The sequence below is a fragment of the Manis javanica genome, chromosome 1 (assembly GCF_040802235.1).
Source record: "Manis javanica isolate MJ-LG chromosome 1, MJ_LKY, whole genome shotgun sequence".
Classification (NCBI taxonomy): domain Eukaryota; kingdom Metazoa; phylum Chordata; class Mammalia; order Pholidota; family Manidae; genus Manis; species Manis javanica.
The window spans coordinates 98,446,546-98,464,047 of NC_133156.1; the positions used below are offsets into that span (position 1 = coordinate 98,446,546).

The window sequence follows — 17,502 nt, forward strand, 5'->3', positions numbered from 1 at the left end:
GAGATACTCAGTCTACTGCGCGTTTTGCCCGGCAAGCCCCACTTGGCTCGCAAAGCAGCAAACTCTACCCTGGCATTAGTGTCAGCCAGAGGGAAGATCTGTCTACAGCAATTACAAACGCAAAACATAGAGGCTTATACCTGTGTGCTTGGCCCACTGGTTCAGGCAGTGGTGACAGGCATAGTAGCCAGGAAGTGGGAAACAGCTCTTTCTTCCCCCCAGGCACCAATACCACTCCCCTGCCACCCTGACACTGCTTCAGAGGCTGAGCATAGCTCCAGAGAGTAGAGCTTCTGGACACTAGAGGGCGCCATATACAAATATGAAATGCCAAAGGAACCTGGTTCAGAGTAAAATTAATATAACTACTGAGAAAGATGACATGGACCTCATGACTCTTCCTGAAAGGGAGTTCAAAATAAAAATCATTAACGTGCTCATGGAGGTACAGAAAGATATTCAAGAACTCAGGAATGAATTCTGGTCAGAGATCCAATCATTGAAGAGCACAATGGAGGGCATTAGAAGGAGATGGGATACGGTGGAGGAGAAGATAAATGAAATAGAAATTAGAGAAGAGGAATACAAAGAAGCTGAGGCACAGAGAGGAAAAAGGATTTCTAGGAATGAAAGAATATTGAGACAACTGTGTGACCAATCCAAATGGAACAATATTCGCATTATAGGGGTACCAGAAGAACAAGAGAGAGAAAAAGGGGTAGAAAGTATCTTTGAGGAGGTAGTTGCTGGAAACTTCCCCAATCTGGAGAAGGAGATAGTCTCTCAGGCCATGGAGAGCCACAGATCTCCCAACACAAGGGACCCAAGGAAGACAACACCAAGACATATAATAATTAAAATGGCAAAGATCAAGGATAAGAACAGACTCTTAAAAGCAGCCAGAGAGAGAAATAAGATCACATATAAAGGAAAACCCAGCAAGCTATCATCAGACTTTGCAGTAGAAACCCTACAGGCCAGAAGGGAGTGGCATGATGTATTTAATGCAATGAAGCCAAAAGGCCTCAAACCAAGAATACTTTATCTGGCAAGACTATCATTTAAATTTGAAGGAGGGATTAAACAATTTCCAGATAAGCAAAAGCTGAGAGAATTTACCTCCCACAAACCATCTCAACAGTGCATTTAGAGGGACTTCTCTAGATGAAAGTGTTTCTAATGCTAAATAGCTGTCACCAGAGGTAATAAAACTACAGTAAAGAAAGTAGAACAGTTAATTACTAAGCAAATGCAAAATTAAATCAACTATCCCCAAAGTCAATCAAGGGATAGATAAAGAGTACAGAATATGATACCTAATATATAAAGAATGGAGGAAGAAGAAAAAGGAGGAGAAAAAAATAACCTTTAGATTGTGTTTGTAATAGCATATTAAGTGAGTTAAGGTAGACTCTAAGATAGTAAGGAAGCTAACCTTGAACTTTTGGTAACCACGAATCTAAAGCCTGTAATGGCAATAAGTACATACCTATCGATAATCACCCTAAATGTAAATGGACTGAGTGCACCAATTAAAAGACATAGAGTTACTGAATGGATAAAAAAACAAGATCCATCTATACGCTGCCTAGAAGAGACTCATGTTAAACCCAAAGACATACACAGACTAAAAGTGAAGGGATAGAAAAAGACATTTCATGCAACTAATAGGGAGAAAAAAGCAGGAGTTGCAGTACTTGTATCAGACAAAATAGACATCAAAACAAAGAGAGTCACAAAAGACAAGGACACTACATAATGATTAAGGGGTCAATCCAACAAGAAGATATAACCATTATAAATATCTATGTGCCCAACACAGGAGCACCTACATATACTAACAGACTTAAAAGAGGAAATACAATGCAATGCATTCATTTTAGGAGACTTCCACACTCCACTCACTCTGAAGGACAGATCAACTAGACAGAAAATGAGTAAGGAGACAGAGGCACTGAACAACACATAAGAACAGATGGACCTAACAGACATCTACAGAACTCTACACCCAAAAGCAGCAGAATACACACTCTTCTCAAGTGTGCATGAACATTTTCAAGAATAGATCATATACTAGGCCAAAAAAGAGCCCTGGTAAATTTACAAAGATTGAAATTTTACCAAACAGTGTCTCAGATCACAAAGGTATGAAACTAGAAATAAATTACTCAAAGAAAATGAAAAATCCCACAAACACATGAAGGCTACACAACATGCTCCTAAATAACCAATTGATCAATGACCAAATAAAAATAGAGATCAAGCAATATATGGAGACAAATGACAACAATAATTCAACACCACAAAAATCTGTGAGATGCAGTGAAGGCTGTGCTAAAAGGGAAGTATACTGCAATACAGGCCCACCTCAGGAAAGAAGCACAATCCCATATGAACAGTCTAAACTCAAAATCAATGAAATTAGAAAATGAAGAACAAATGAGGCCCAAAGTCAGTAGAAGAAGGGACATAATAAAGATTAAAGCAGAAATAAATAAAATTGAGAAGAATAAAACAATAGAATCAATGAAAGCAAGAGCTGATTCTTTGAGAAAATAAACAAAATAGATTAACCCCTAGCCAGACTTACCAAGAAAAAAAGAGACTCTATACATATAAACAAAATCAGAAATGAGAAAGGAAAAATCACTGCGGACAACACGGAAATACAAAGAATTATTGGAGAATACCAAAAAAAATTATATGCCAACAAACTGGATAACCTAGAAGAAATGGACAACTTTCTAGAAAAATACAACCTTCCAAGGCTGACACAGAAAGAAACAGAAAATCTGAATAGACAAATTACCAGCAATGAAATTGAATTGGTAATAAAAAAACTACCTAAGAACAAAACGCCTGGACCAGATGGCTTCACCACTGAATTTTATCAAACATTTAGTGAAGACCTAATACCCATCCTCCTTAAAGTTTTCCAAAAAATAGAAGAGGAGGGAATACTCCCAAACTCATTCTATGAAGCCAACATCACCCTAATACCAAAACCAGGCAAAGACCCCACCAAAAAAGAAAATTACAGGCCAATATCTCTGATGCACATAGATGCAAAAATACTCAACAAAATATTAGCAAACCAAATTCAAAAATATATCAAAAAGATCATCCATCATGATCAAGTAGTATTTATTCCAGGGATGCAAGGATGGTACAACATCAAAAAATCCATCAACATTATCTACCACATCAACAAAAAGAAGGACAAAAATCACATGATCATTTCCTTAGATGCTGAAAAAGCATTTGACAGAATTCAACATCCATTCATGATAAAAACGCTCAAGAAAATGGGTATAGAGGGCAAGTACCTCAACATGATAAAGGCCATATATGACAAACCCACAGCCAACATTATACTTAACACCAAGAAGCTGAAAGCTTTTCCTTTAAAATTGGGAACAAGACAAGAATGCCCCTCTCCCCACTTCTATTCAACATAGTACCAGAGGTCCTAGCCATGGCAATCAGACAACACAAAGAAATAAAAGGCATCCAGATTGGCAAGGAAGAAGTTAAACTGTTCCTGTTTGCAGATGACATGATATTGTACATAAAAAACCCTAAAGAATCCACTCCAAAACTACTAGATCTAATATCTGAATTCAGCAAAGTTGTGGGATACAAAATTAATACACAGAAATCTGTTGCATTCTTATATACTAATGATGAACTAGTAGAAAGAGAAATCAGGAAAACAATTCCATTCACAGTTGCATCAAAAAGAATAAAATACCTAGGAATAAACCTAACCAAAGAAGTGAAAGACCTATAACATAAAAACTACAAGATACTCATGAGAGAAATTAAAGAAGATGCCAATAAATGGAAACACATCCCGTGCTCATGGATAGGAAGAATTCATATTGTCAAAATGGACATCCTGCCTAAAGCAATCTGCAGATTCAATGCAATTCCTATCAAAATACCAACAGCATTCTTCAATGAACTAGAGAAAATTATTCTAAAATTCATATGGAACCAGAAAAGACCCTGAGTAGCCAAAGCAATCCTGAGAAGGAAGAGTAAAGCTAGGGGGATTATGCTTCCCAACTTGAAGCTCTACTACAAAGCCACAGTAATCAAAACAATTTGGTACTGGCACAAGAACAGACCCACAGACCAATGGAACAGACTAGAGAGCGCTGATATAAACCCAACCATATATGGTCAATTAATATATGATAAAGGAGCCATGAACATACAGTGGGGAAATGACAGCCTCTTCAACAACTGGTGTTGGCAAAACTGGACAGCTACATGCAAGAGAATGAAACTGGATTATTGTTTAACCCCATACACAAAAGTAAACTTGAAATGGATCCAAGACCTGAATGTAAGTCATGAAACCATAAAACTCTTAGAAGACAACATAGGCAAACATCTCCTGAATATAGGCATGAACAACTTCTTCCTGAATGCATCTCTTTGAGCAAGGAAAACGAAAGCAAAAATGAACACATGGGACTACATCAAACTAAAAAGTTTCTATATGGCAAAGTATACCATCAACAGAACAAAAAGGCATCCTACAGTATGGGAGAATATATTTGTAAATGACATATCCAACAAGGGGTTAACATCCAAAATATATAAAGAACTTACACACCTCAACACCCAAAAAGAAAATAACCTGATTAAAAAATGGGCCGAGGATATGAACAGACAATTCTGCAAAGAAGAAATTCAGATGGCCAAGAGACACATGAAAAGATGCTGCACATCACTAATCATCAGGGAAATGCAAATTAAAACCACAATGTGATATCACCTCACACCAGTAAGGATGGCCAGCATAGAAAAGACTAAGAACAACAAATGCTGGCAAGGATATGGAGAAAGTGGAACCCTCCTACACTGCTGATGGGAATGTAAGCTAGTTCAACCATTGTGGAAAGCAATATGGAGTTTCCTCAAAAAACTAAAAATAGAAATACCATTTGACCCCGGAATCCCACTCCTTGGAATTTACCCAAAGAATACAATTTCTCAGATTCAAAAGGACATATGCACCCCTATGTTTATTGCAGCACTATTTATAATAGCCAAGATATGGAAGCAACCTAAGTGTCCATCAGTAGATGAATGGATAAAGAAGATATGGTACATATACACAATAGAATACTATTCAGCCATAAGAAAGAAACAAATCCTACCATTTGCAACAACATGGATGGAGCTGGAGGACATTATGCTCAGTGAAATAAGCCAGGCAGAGAGAGACAGTGCCAAATGATTTCCCTCATTTGTGGAATATAACAATAAAGCAAAACTGAAGGAACAAAATAGCAGCAGACTCACAGACTCCAAGAAGGAACTAGTGGTTACCAAAGGGGAGGGGTATGGGAGGGCATGTGGGGAGGGAGGGAGAAGGGAACTGAGGGGTATTATGTTTAGTACACATGGTGTGGGGGATCATGGGGAAAACAGTAACACAGAGAAGATAAACAGTGGATTTGTGGCATCTTACTACACTGATGGACAGTGACTGCAATGGGGTGTGGATCGGGACTTGATAATATGGGTAAATGTAGTAACCACATTGTTTTCTCATGTGAAAACTTCATAAGAGTGTATATCAATAATACCTCAATAAATAAATAAATAAATAAAATAAAATTAGTGTAGTGAGGATGCTCAAACTGATAAAGAAAGGAAGAACAGTGTGTCCCCTAAAATACTTAACAAAAAAAGTCGAACAATGAAGTTGTTATTTAATGAGCACAGAGTAACTTAAAAGATAAGTTATAAGGAATTGGTCCAGAACAGAGTTCAGAGAGAAAAGTAAATTTTAAAGTATAAAAAAAAAAGTTATGAGTTATGGGGATATGTCCAACAGGAGCCTCAAGAAAAGAGAACAAAAGAGAAACAATGGTCAAAAGAGAAATGGCAAAAATATATATATACTGTCCAGAATTAAAGAAATACTTGATTTTTCAGATTCAAAGTACACACATAGTGAACTAAATCAACCCATTAGTCAATCCAGACCTAGAAACTTAATTGATAATGCATACATCAAGCATAAAAAAAAAACTTCAAGTTATCACATAGAGAAAATAGTTGACAATTAGATGGAAAGCAGATTTCTATCAACAACAGTAAATATGCAAAAGCAATGGAATAGGAGGGTTCTGGGAAGATTGCAGATAAGAAGTGTCACAAATTTGTTTGCCCCCTAGACAACAATCTCAATAGCAGAAAATGTCTATTCAACTATTTTAGAGCTCTGGAGTCTGTTGAAGGGTTGCAACTTCCAAGGGAAGTTTAAATTTTATAGTTAAGTTTGTATGCTAAAAATATGAAGATAAACATGAAAAGGAATAAAAATTCAATCTAATACAGCAAAAAGTCGTGGGGGTACAATGAAAATTGATTAATATATGAATCAGAGCCAAACATAACATAACAATCATCACTTGGCTAGTTCCCATTGCTTTTCAAGTTCCCAAGATTTTAGCTGATTGAGGCTACATCAATTTAAAAAATCCAGTGAGTAGGAGGAATAACACTCACATGTCTCAGATTTTCAGATAGTGTAAAGTTCAGAATTTCTTGTTTTTTTTCCAATTATTTTCAGTATAAAACCTTGACACTTTTGAAAAAGTCCATATAGACAAAGTCAAAGAGCAGAAAAAGTGATTATTATTGGACCATGCATTGTGATTTTTAGTTAGAATATATGATTGCTATAGTGATTATTAAAATTAACTTTCTCAAACCTGTCTACTAGAAGAACATGGAAGAGAGTTATTCTAAACAGTTAATCCTAAACCATACTCAATAGGGTAACTGATTCAGAAAGGAAGAAAATGGCACTAGTCTTTCCTTAGTTAGGCACAGTTGCTAAACCCACCTTTTTATTTAAATGATACATCCAAAAATAGTCATCATTTGTTATACCCCACTATCCCACTCTTCTCATTTCTATGCCAATAGCATCCAGGCCATGGAGCTGCGGATGGCTGCCAGAACAAAGGAAAGTAGAAGAGGATAGCAGAGAGAAGCCATGATTACTTTTGTTCTAAGCAAGGAGAGTTTTCTCTTTTCCTCCACGGAACATAGTATTTATTGAAATGACCACTTATTTGCAACTTGGCTTATATGCTGCTTTATACTGATAATTTAACTATATGTGTCTTATCTCTTGAATCAGACTATGCAGCCTTTGAGAGGTGGTATTTTATTAATCTTAGTATCTCTAGCAGTTCGAGTAGTATTGGCACATAGTGAATACAATATTTGCTGAATAAATAAATGCTACAGATGAGAAATGACTTCTCAGAATTTTCTCAATAATGACTTTTCTCTATTAAATGAAATTAAGAAGGCTGCCTGAGGACGTTTCCAGCAGAAGCAAGAGGGCAACCACAGGCCTTGCCCTCCCAGGACAGCTCAGAAGCAGCGCCATGCCCTGTGAGTGAAGAACGCTCAGACCCAGAAGCCTCCAGGTTCCTTCCTGGCAGTCCTGTGCTATACGCACCCAGTTTGTATGGCACAACATCTGTGTCTCTGCTGGTTATAAAATACCAAACAACGATCTGGTGCCTTTAATGTCTACCTATAATTACAAGAAAGAAAGCAGTTCAGGGGTGCAGGCATACTGTGACCTTGATCCTTAGTGGGGCTCCTTTTGTCCTACATTATTTTTATATGTAAAAGAAGCATGTCACTCCCTCTATAGCTTTCCCTTTCCTAGAAATAGTCTGAAATATTGATACTAAGAGGTGACCTCCTACATGCCATTATGAGTATTCATTTATTTAATTTTATACATGATCCCTTTATAATTTCTACATTAATAATTCAATAACTGGGTGCACTATCTTTCCAGAGCTCACACTTGAAAGGCAATAATTTTCCTCCTCCTCAGCACACTCCTTCCCTATTTTATAAACTTTCCCGGTATGGCACAAGGATCTTTGGAGAATACTAAAAATCAGTTGGCAAGTACTTCACAAGATATGAATAGTATCAAAATTCCCCAGTTATTTTCTCTGGGTAGCTTTAATTTCTTTTTTTTCCCTATTAGAAAGACATATAGGTTCATTGATCAGGACATACCTTTCTTCCTTTCAACCTTATCTTTTAAAAGCTTGTGAAGTTTCATTTTATATTTATTGCCTAATAGACTAGAAAGACAGGAGAAAAGTGGTGGCAAGAACAGCTGAATGGAGCTGTTGATTATGATTGACAAAGAGCTTCAGTATGTGAGAAAGAAACAAAGACTTTGGTGTTCCTGGGAAGCATGTGACCAGCTGCCCCAGTTTGGCCACAGCAGTTCTATTTGTTAGTCTACTTTTCTGGATTTTCTTCAAGATTCTGACTGAACCTGCTCCTTTCTACACCCCCACTTTCCTGCAGTCATCGTCATCGTAAGGGATGACAAGAACAGGAACTCCATATGGTTTCTTTCATCCTCTAAGTCTTTTCCTCTGTTTTCTGAAACACAATCTCCAAATATTTTTGATCATGGACTTAATCAGTAAAATATATAGCCCCGTTTGCAAATTATATTCATGTACTACTGATGTTGATACGTTGTGCTAATATGTATCTTACCAAACACAAAAATAAAAGAGACACAAAATAGGTACAAAATTTTCTCTTACTATCCCCTCTGCACCCCATTGCATTATGCGTGCACCCCCAGGGTGCTTGTGCCCTCTACTGAAGGCTCCTGACTCAAAGATAGTTGTGAGTTGCCCAAAGACAAGTGTAGTCCAATCTGAGAAGCTGAATCCTCCTTTCAAACATTGTTTGGGGTGACAGGACCTCAGGCAGCTTCCCCATGTTTCTAGATACTGTGGGAAAGACCATACAGAAAGCATAGGCAAGTGCCTACACCTAGGGTAATGGAGACCTGAAATCTAGTTCCAACCCTATCATTAACTAGCTTTGTGGCTGAAAAAAATCACCTAAACTCTCTGAGTTTAATAGCACTGGTAACAATAGTAACTTTCCTGCCCATTTCTTTTAATTGCTTTAAATTTCAAGTGAGGTGATAGATTTGCAATTTTCTGCCTATTTCTCCTAATTATTATAAGTATCAAGCAAGGGGATGGATTTGCAATAGTTTTGTAAAGGACGATATGGAAGCTCAGAGGGCTAAGTGATTTTCCCGAGATCGCACAGCTGGGAGAGGAGCCACATTAGGACCCAGGCTGCCTATTTTGGAATCAATGCTCCTTTCAGGGCTGATTCCCACCAGCATAGTTATCTAGTAAACCATTTCCTCCTCCTCAGTTGTATTCTCCTCTCAGTAGCAAGTCCATTATGATGAAATTCATTCCATGTCTATTTTCCATTACAAAAGATTCTCTTTCTTTTCTATCTTTAAACCTTACAAGTGAATCCCATCCCTCACACTCTCCAATTCTTCTTACTTTCATTCAACTGCTATTTAGTTGCCTTGTTAGGTACCAGTGATATTTTCTTGTCAGGCAAGGACTGTGGACTGCCAGAGGTGGCCACTTAAACTGTCATGGAGGCATCTGTCCCTTTCAAAGCACTGACAGCTGTTGTATGAGTCACTCAAAGTAAAATAACCTCCTCACAGAGGGTGAAAATGAGAAGGTAAAAATAACCTTGTCACAGAAGTACCACATCAGAGGTTTTGGAGAGGCAGATTTAGAAATGGGTGATAGAGATGACAGGAACAGAAGCTGGTTAGTTGAATGTGTGCCCCTCCCCGAGGTGGTTTCTTCTCTCCGGTTGGTTTCTCCAGTTAGGAGGGCTTTCTTCTTTCTTCTCTCCTTTTCTTCCTTTGCCTCCAGCCAGCCTCCCCCCACTTTTCAACTGACCCACTCCAAACACTGACTTAATGTGAAATTCAGCTCATGTTACATTTTCAATGGGTCCCACTTTCCCCTAACTAGGTTGTTTCTAGGTATTTATGGAAAAATATTTTCTATGAGTAATATTGAATATTGAATCTCAGTGACCCAAGTAGTCACTAAAAGATGGAGCAGCCAAAAATCCAAGGCAAAGAGCTGGCAAGATATTTTTGTGATTTCCATTCATTCTTGGCTCTGTTCTCATAAAATATTCACTTGGTGTGTGATTGGATCAGAATTCAAATAACCAGATCACCAATGCAATTTTAGAGAACAAGGAAAAATTTATGTGTACTCTGTTACCAATTTGTCTTTTAGGAATATTCAGTTGTTTAAGTATTCATGTCACCATGGTTTGTGCGTGGAAGAAAGTCCAGCATTTTCTAGTTTGCTTTCCCTCACCTGAGTGTCATCAATTGTGTTTGACACTAAAGCAGCCAGGAAGACCTCAAGCACGAAGCAGGTGCTCCATAAATGATGACTAAGTTTTAAATGACTGGTGTTCAAACCCAGGAAAACCTCAGTCAGGAAACTGAAATGTTTTTGTCTAAATGTTAATGTTAAACATAATGTGAACTTAAGCTTTAACAAAAGGGAAATCAGAAAATGGTGAGTTAACGGGGAATGGCGGGTAGGTGTGGAGGGAATGGGACAGGACAGCAGACATCAGACTCTGAGTGCTAGTCTACAAATTTACAAAAAACAAAACAAATGAAAGGCCTGTGTTCCCTGGAATGTGTCATAAGATTCCTAAGATAAGAGCTCTGTTAAATAATCACTAACAGGATGTGAACCCTGAGCATAAAAATGGAGGGGAAAGAAGGGTAGGCCAGGAGGTGTCTGTAGGAGCCTGGAATTACCCCCCTCCCTCACTGGCTCCTGCCCCCCCCCCCCCCATTGCAGACCCCATCTGTTTCTTGCAGTACAGTGGGAATATGGGCTGAACTTTGCCAGGCTCATTGCCCTGGAGTTCACTGGTCGTGGAGAAAGAAGGTATGAGTCCTTGTTTTTCCACTTCTCACTCCTCCACCCCTGTCAGAAATTAAAAATTTTGGATGGCAAAGGAATAATCTTTCTGACTGCTAAACTCTGATGTAGCAGACAATATAATGCAAACACTTCCACTGGCCTTTGTGAGGGAAGTTTTTTTTCTGAAGCTACACACATTCTTAGATGTATGTGTGCGGGTGTGTGTGTGTGGTTGAGAGAGGTGATGTGCTTTAACCTTAGGCCAGATTAACTGGACTAATAGGAATTCTTAACCTTTGAGAGTAACTAAGTTTACACTAGAGCATTTTCCTTAGTGTAAACAGTAATTGGTTGACTTTTCTAAGATCATATATTTGGACACAAGGTAAAGCAACCAACCAACCAAAAAGGAAAACCTATCCTAAAGTTTGAAACTTACCTTTAAAGCCATTTTCACACTATAAAAAGATTACAATCAGTGCTTCAAAATTGACACCCATTTATTTTATAGGACACCTCTGAGAGACCTTCTACCTGTCTTAGTTAAATGCTTTTGTTTTCTGTCACTTCACCATCTCAAGACCCTTACTCCTCCCTCAAAGGTCTCAGAAACCTGACTGAGCTAGTTTGATAGCTCTGTTACCAATAGCTTACAGGTGAGCTTGCAAAGGCCTAGGTGATTTGTAACACTTTCATAAGTATCCTCCAGTTGCCTCAAGTTCATTTATAGCATTGGAAGATTTAGGTGAGAGAAGGGATTAAAGGTCTACAGCTGCTTGGCCCAACATGTGTCCATGAGCACTTAAAATGCAGCCAGTATGACTGTCTTGCCAATGGGTTTCAGCCCTGGGCAAGTTCGCTATGGATTCAATGCGACCAAAGAAAATGGCAGCAAAACATTCTCAAGGTGAAAGGGTTACACCCAACTTTATTCCAGGTGGCAGGTCAGTCACTAAATTCCATTCACTCAGAGCAAGTCTGTATGCAGCAAGCCAATCTCTGCCTCTGGGCCCCTCTGTCGGTACAGCTGTCCTCTGGGCCTCTGTCCTCGGCACTGCCACCACTCCAGCCTCTGCTCTGCTCTCCTGCAGCCTTGCAGCCCTGCCACCGTGTCGTGCCCAGAGCACTGGGCGGAGCTCTTTATATAGAGTCAACAGCCAAGTATTGCCCACAGGTGTGCAGTGAGCTAGTCAACCAGGGCCAGGTGAGAATCCTGGCGATAGGAACTCTCATTTTATCCACAATTACTAAGGAAATTTTAAACGTGTTGGAACAACTTGGGTACATGAATATATTTCCCCAGATTTGATTTATGAAGTCAAGGGTATCTGATGAAAATTTAGATCTCAATTGAGATGTGTTCCAAGTGTAGAACACACACTGGATTCGGTACACTTTATGTGAGGAAAAGAACTTCAGTAATATTTATTTATATTATTAAATGTAGAAATGATAATATTTAGACACAGTGGGTTGAATAAAATATTTTGTTAAAATTAATTTCACTTTTTTCTTTTTAAATGTGATGAGCAGAAAATTTAAGAAAACGTATTAGACTCACATTATATATTCATCTGATAGTGCTGGTCCAAAGGGCAGTTGGACTTAAACTATTGTAGTTCAGCCACCTGTCTAACCATACCTCTGACAGTAAGCCTTAATACTCCTTTGTCAAGCATGCTTTTTGTTTTCAAATAGAATTACTTAAATCTTCAAAGGGAAACTGCAGTTGGGAAGGAAGAGAACAGAAATAGGAAAAAGAGCATAGCTAATGAGTTTTCTCTGTGAACAAGAAAATGCAAATGCCACTTACTGCAGCCACAAAAGTTTGTGAGTTCTAATTTTTGAGTCCAAACAAATCTGATTATGTTCATGATTAAAACAAGACCCTGTGGTTTTAAGACCCAGTCCTTAGGAAACCAACAGGTCCACTCGCAGTATGAAGAACAAACATATCTGAAAGCAATATACAAATGCCTTACCCAGTGACTGTCTTAAGTTTTCTGATGACCTTCCCAACTGGCAACCAATACCTAATGGTCCACAGTGTTGACAGCTGTCCTTCCTTCCCAGGAATCAGTGCGACCTGGAAAATTGAATTGGTAATCTTAGTTTCTGGATCAGCAACAAAGGCTTTGCCTAGAGGAGTACCTAGTGGTAAGGTGGAATTTTTTTATGTTCAGATATACATACTAGGTGGTGTGTGTTGGATATGCTTCGGGACTGTGATAACATTTCACCTCCTACTTTATTGACATACCACCTATTCAGTGTAGGTGACTGAAATTCAATAAGCCCCTGCAGTGAAGAACTCTTGTCCAGAGAGCAGCCAGTGGAAAACGAAGTTGCCTTTTACAGCCTCTTTTGCCATATTTGCATTTGGCTTTTACACAGTGGCAAACCAGTCACCCTAAGCAGAGCTCATCTTGTGGCTTGAGATTTTCCAAGCCAGATGTGCAGATGAATGTGCAGATTAACAACAGGACGGCATATTTGAAAAGCTTTCAAGTCCACTTGAACTTGCATAGATTTCACATACAGTCTGTAAGCCCAGGGCTTATGAAAGAGTCTGTGTTCTCGTACTGTGGTGCCTGGAGGCCGGCAGACAAGCAGGTATTACCACACCAAGACACGGAGACAACTGTAGCCCAGGAAAATGAGCACAGCAGCCTCTCCCTCCTCTTCTCACACTTCTGGGCAGAGAATTGGCCCCAGGAAAGTATAGTGTGAGCTAGGACAGCAGGAAGAGGTAGGCAGAACAGCAGTGACAGAAGAAAGAGCAATGAGGTCAAGACTAATAGCAGAGTAGCAGAAGGGAGGTGATGATCTGGGAAGAGAGGCAAGTCTGACAACCATGAATTATGTTGTCAAAGGCTAAACCAAGTGAGTCTTACTCCCTTTTAGACTGTGGGAAAGGGTGATTTGACCGATCCTGGTTTCCCACATCATTCATTAGCCATCATACCTCTCCAAATATTATGCAGATGAGAGATTATATCAGAAGACATGGAGGTGAGTCCAGATGGAAAAGGCATGATAAAGGTAAAAGGATTAAGTGTTGCCATGTACACATGCACACATTTAGAAATGAAACTTTCTTCACAGATATCCTTTATATACTATGCCATGCATTATGAAAGCTTCCCTAGCAACTTGTGTTATCAGATATTTGTCCTTGTACATGACAACTCAAATATGAATGGCAGTTTACACGCACGTGCCAAATGACTACCGCATGAAGGGACCAATGGTTGGTCCTGGCCAGCTGCTGGCCTAGATGGGTTCTGCACAGGAAATGAACAACTTGTATAGCACACAATGTGGCCTTTGCTGAGCCCCATGTGGACTGGTGCTGGCAAGACCACCAAAGGACAATCTCAATTGCAAATTCCCTTCCATCCAAACACAGAACTTCTACTTGGTCAAAGCAGGTGGCTATGGACAATGATAAGGATACCAGGACTCCATTTCTTTGCTGAGTCATTTGACACCCAGTGGCTGTCCTCAAACATGCTGTTTCATCTCCATGACAACTCTGGTGGTAAGCTCAATATTACCAGTTTGACCTCATCTCCTACCCCCTTTTCCCTTTGCTCACCCACCCTATACCAGCCTTTTTGATGTTCTTTCCTCAGCCCTGGGCCTTTGCAATTACACTTTCAGCCCATGGTTCTCCTAGTCTTTGCAGGGCCAACTCCCTGGGTTCAGTTTTGGTTCAAACATCATAACTTAACTTCAGAAAAGGCTTTCCCTGATCAACTCATCAACCTACTCCTCCAATCCACTCCCTTCCATCCCTCCTACATATTCTATCACCCTACCCTGTCTAATTTTTCTGCAAGTACTTTAAACTATCTTAAAACTATATGGATCCTTATTTGTTAATTTTGATGCTTTTTATCTGCCACTAAAATGAAGTATCTATATAGGCATGGGCTTTTTCTCTTTTTTGATTTCTAATGCCAAGACAGTGCTTGATACATGGTAGGGGGGCAGTAAATACTGGCTGAGTGAATGATGTGAGGAAATGTATACTTAGCAGGCTTGCTCCTCACCCCTCTGTTACACAGAGCGGGAGATGTGACAGGACTCAGGCCTTTGGATTTCAGATTCCATTCTATTTCCTGTATACAAGGTTACCTCTATCGCAAAAGTTACATTTGGTTTCACTGTTTATTCTGGGGAAAATAAACTAATCTAGACAGAAATCCTAAGGCCACTGTCACTGCTTTCATGATTTATTATCAGGCATTTTATTTTTAACCCTCCCAAAGCTGAAAGCAGCACTTACTCTCGGTGTAAAGCTAGATGCCTAAGACAATAGTTTCTGGAAGGGTGGCTGCTTATGGAGCCTCAGTGAATTTAGGGTATTTCCAATTAACTCCCAATAATGAGTAATATTAAAGGACTCCAGAGGACAAAAGCTCACCATCTCAATTTCACGTGAACAGATTATAATCCTGATTGTAATGTGTTGCTCAGGTGGTTATTCACATGGATAATAGCAACTCTACTGATTTCCCAGGTTCCCTGATGGAAAAAAAATCTCTCCCTTTGAGATCTGTGGCACTTTATACCTCTTGTATGCTCCTTATCACAAGGTCCTCATATTTGTAAAGACTACACATATTTTGAAAACCTTATTATGTACTTATTAAATATGTATTAAGCATTAAGTATTTTTTAGATGTAAAAGTGATATATATTTGTATTATAAAATTTGGAAAATAAAATTCCTAAATGAGAAAATCACTCATAATCCTACATGATTTTACAGATGAACTACAGAATCATTTACCCAAGTTCAAAGAAGAAAAAATTCTATTGGATTTGTATTTTATATTTCTTTTATGTTCATATTTCATTAAATGTATAAATTAACTTAAGAATTGGCATTTTTACAATAGTCTTCAATTCTGTAAGATAATATATATTTGCTTATTGTTCAAAAAATATCTTAGTGTATATATATGGATTTTATATATGTATATGCATATATTACATATATGTATTACATATACATACATTATATATATACACACATATATCAAATATATGCAGGACTTATCTGAAGAAAAATGCAACTTCACTGAGGTATATAAAAAAGACCTGACTATATATCTGAATAATGTCTATATTACATGTAAATATACATATTTTGAATAGTATATGGATCATTTTGTATATAGTTTCACAATGTTTTTGAACTTGAAAACAATTTTTTAACAGCTTCATTATATTTCATCATGTGGTTGTTATATGTATTATTTATCTGTTAGGACCCAAGCCCAACCTGCATGACTGTTTACAGAGCTGTGCCAGTCAGTGTGAAATTGAAATGTTTCCCTTATCCTTGAGCTATTAGACAGTCTTGAACTGCTGACTTTCACTTTGTAGTTCTTTATACAAAGAAATAAGGTGTTCTAGAATGCTATCTTTCCCCCCAGTCTAAACCTAAAGTCAGGTCTTTGACCTATTAATAAAGGAAACTCTGCTGTGGGTGATTCAGTCCTATTAAGAACAAACAGAGAAGGAGGGCTACAAAACTAGTCCTTATAAAAAAGACAGAACTTCTTTAGGGAAATCCATTTCAAATAAAGAGAGGCCATTTATTGCCTTACTGACACCTAAGCACTGATTGTCAGGCCCAGGCCAACCAGTGATTTTGATTCCATGGAAAAACTTCTGTCCCTTCCCCATGTAACCTGCAAAGTGGAAGCAAAGAATACAGTTTCACACTTCAATATAAGAATTGGAGAGACACTTAGTTTTTGCAGAGAATGAATGAATACCTTGCCTGATTATTTTCATTAAGGTGCACATGGCTGATCTAAGATTTGGCTGGAAATAGGATGAACTGACAGAGCTATCCACTGCACATTTAGAGGAGTTGGAGGGGGTGTCAGCAAAAATTAATTAAGCAAAGAGACAGAATGGTAAACAGGGAGTAACAAGACACCTGGCCTGTGGAAGACAGCTGTGTCTCATCTCCAAATCAATTTCCCTTAGAAAGTTATTATTGTCAAAGATATTTAGGGTGTGTGCTTCCTGCTATACAACTCTGGACAACAAACCAAACTCAGTGACTGTTATCTGTCAGATATTGCATTAATTCAGCATTTCGTTTCCCTCCTTTGAGCTCTTTAATCAAATGGGTGTCAGTGGGTTGCTCCTTCTTCCAGGAAGATTTAGATGATGCCCTTGTTTTATTACCAGGTTAGTGAAGTGTAACAGAAGAGAAGCCTTCACAGGGAGCTATGTCCCCTGCAGTGCAGAGTGGGGCCTCCTGTCATGTGGCTCATTTTTTTTTTTTGTCTGAGAAAGTCTCTATTTCTCCTTTGTTTTGGAAGGATAATATTTCAAGATACAGAATTCTAGGTTGGTATTTTTTTTTCTGTATCACTTTAAATATTTTACTCTACTTTCTTCTTGTTTGCAGGGTTTCTGAGTAGAAGTCAAGTGCAATTCTTATCTTTGGTCCTCTATTGGTAAGGTGATTTTCCCTCTGGCTTTTTTCAAGATTATTTCCCTTATCTTTTATTTTCTGCAGTTTGAATATGAGATGCTTAGAGATACTTTTTTTTGGCATTTATCCTGTCTAGTGCTCTAGAAGTTTCCTGGATCTGTGGTTTAGTGCCTGATATTAATTTGGGAAAATTCTCAAAATTAAGATAAAAGCTTG

At 38.4% G+C, this 17,502-nt stretch overlaps 1 long non-coding RNA gene across 4 annotated transcripts in view; it reads right to left on the reverse strand.

The window, feature by feature from the left end:
- LOC108384545 (uncharacterized) overlaps window positions 1-17,502 on the reverse strand; it is a 758,195-nt gene that overhangs the window by 264,379 nt on the left and 476,314 nt on the right. For all 4 annotated transcript variants that reach the window (XR_012130751.1, XR_005063373.2, XR_012130744.1 and 1 more), the window contains one exon: window positions 12,803-12,906. This is a non-coding gene — a long non-coding RNA (uncharacterized lncRNA). The remainder of the gene's footprint in view (window positions 1-12,802; window positions 12,907-17,502) is intronic.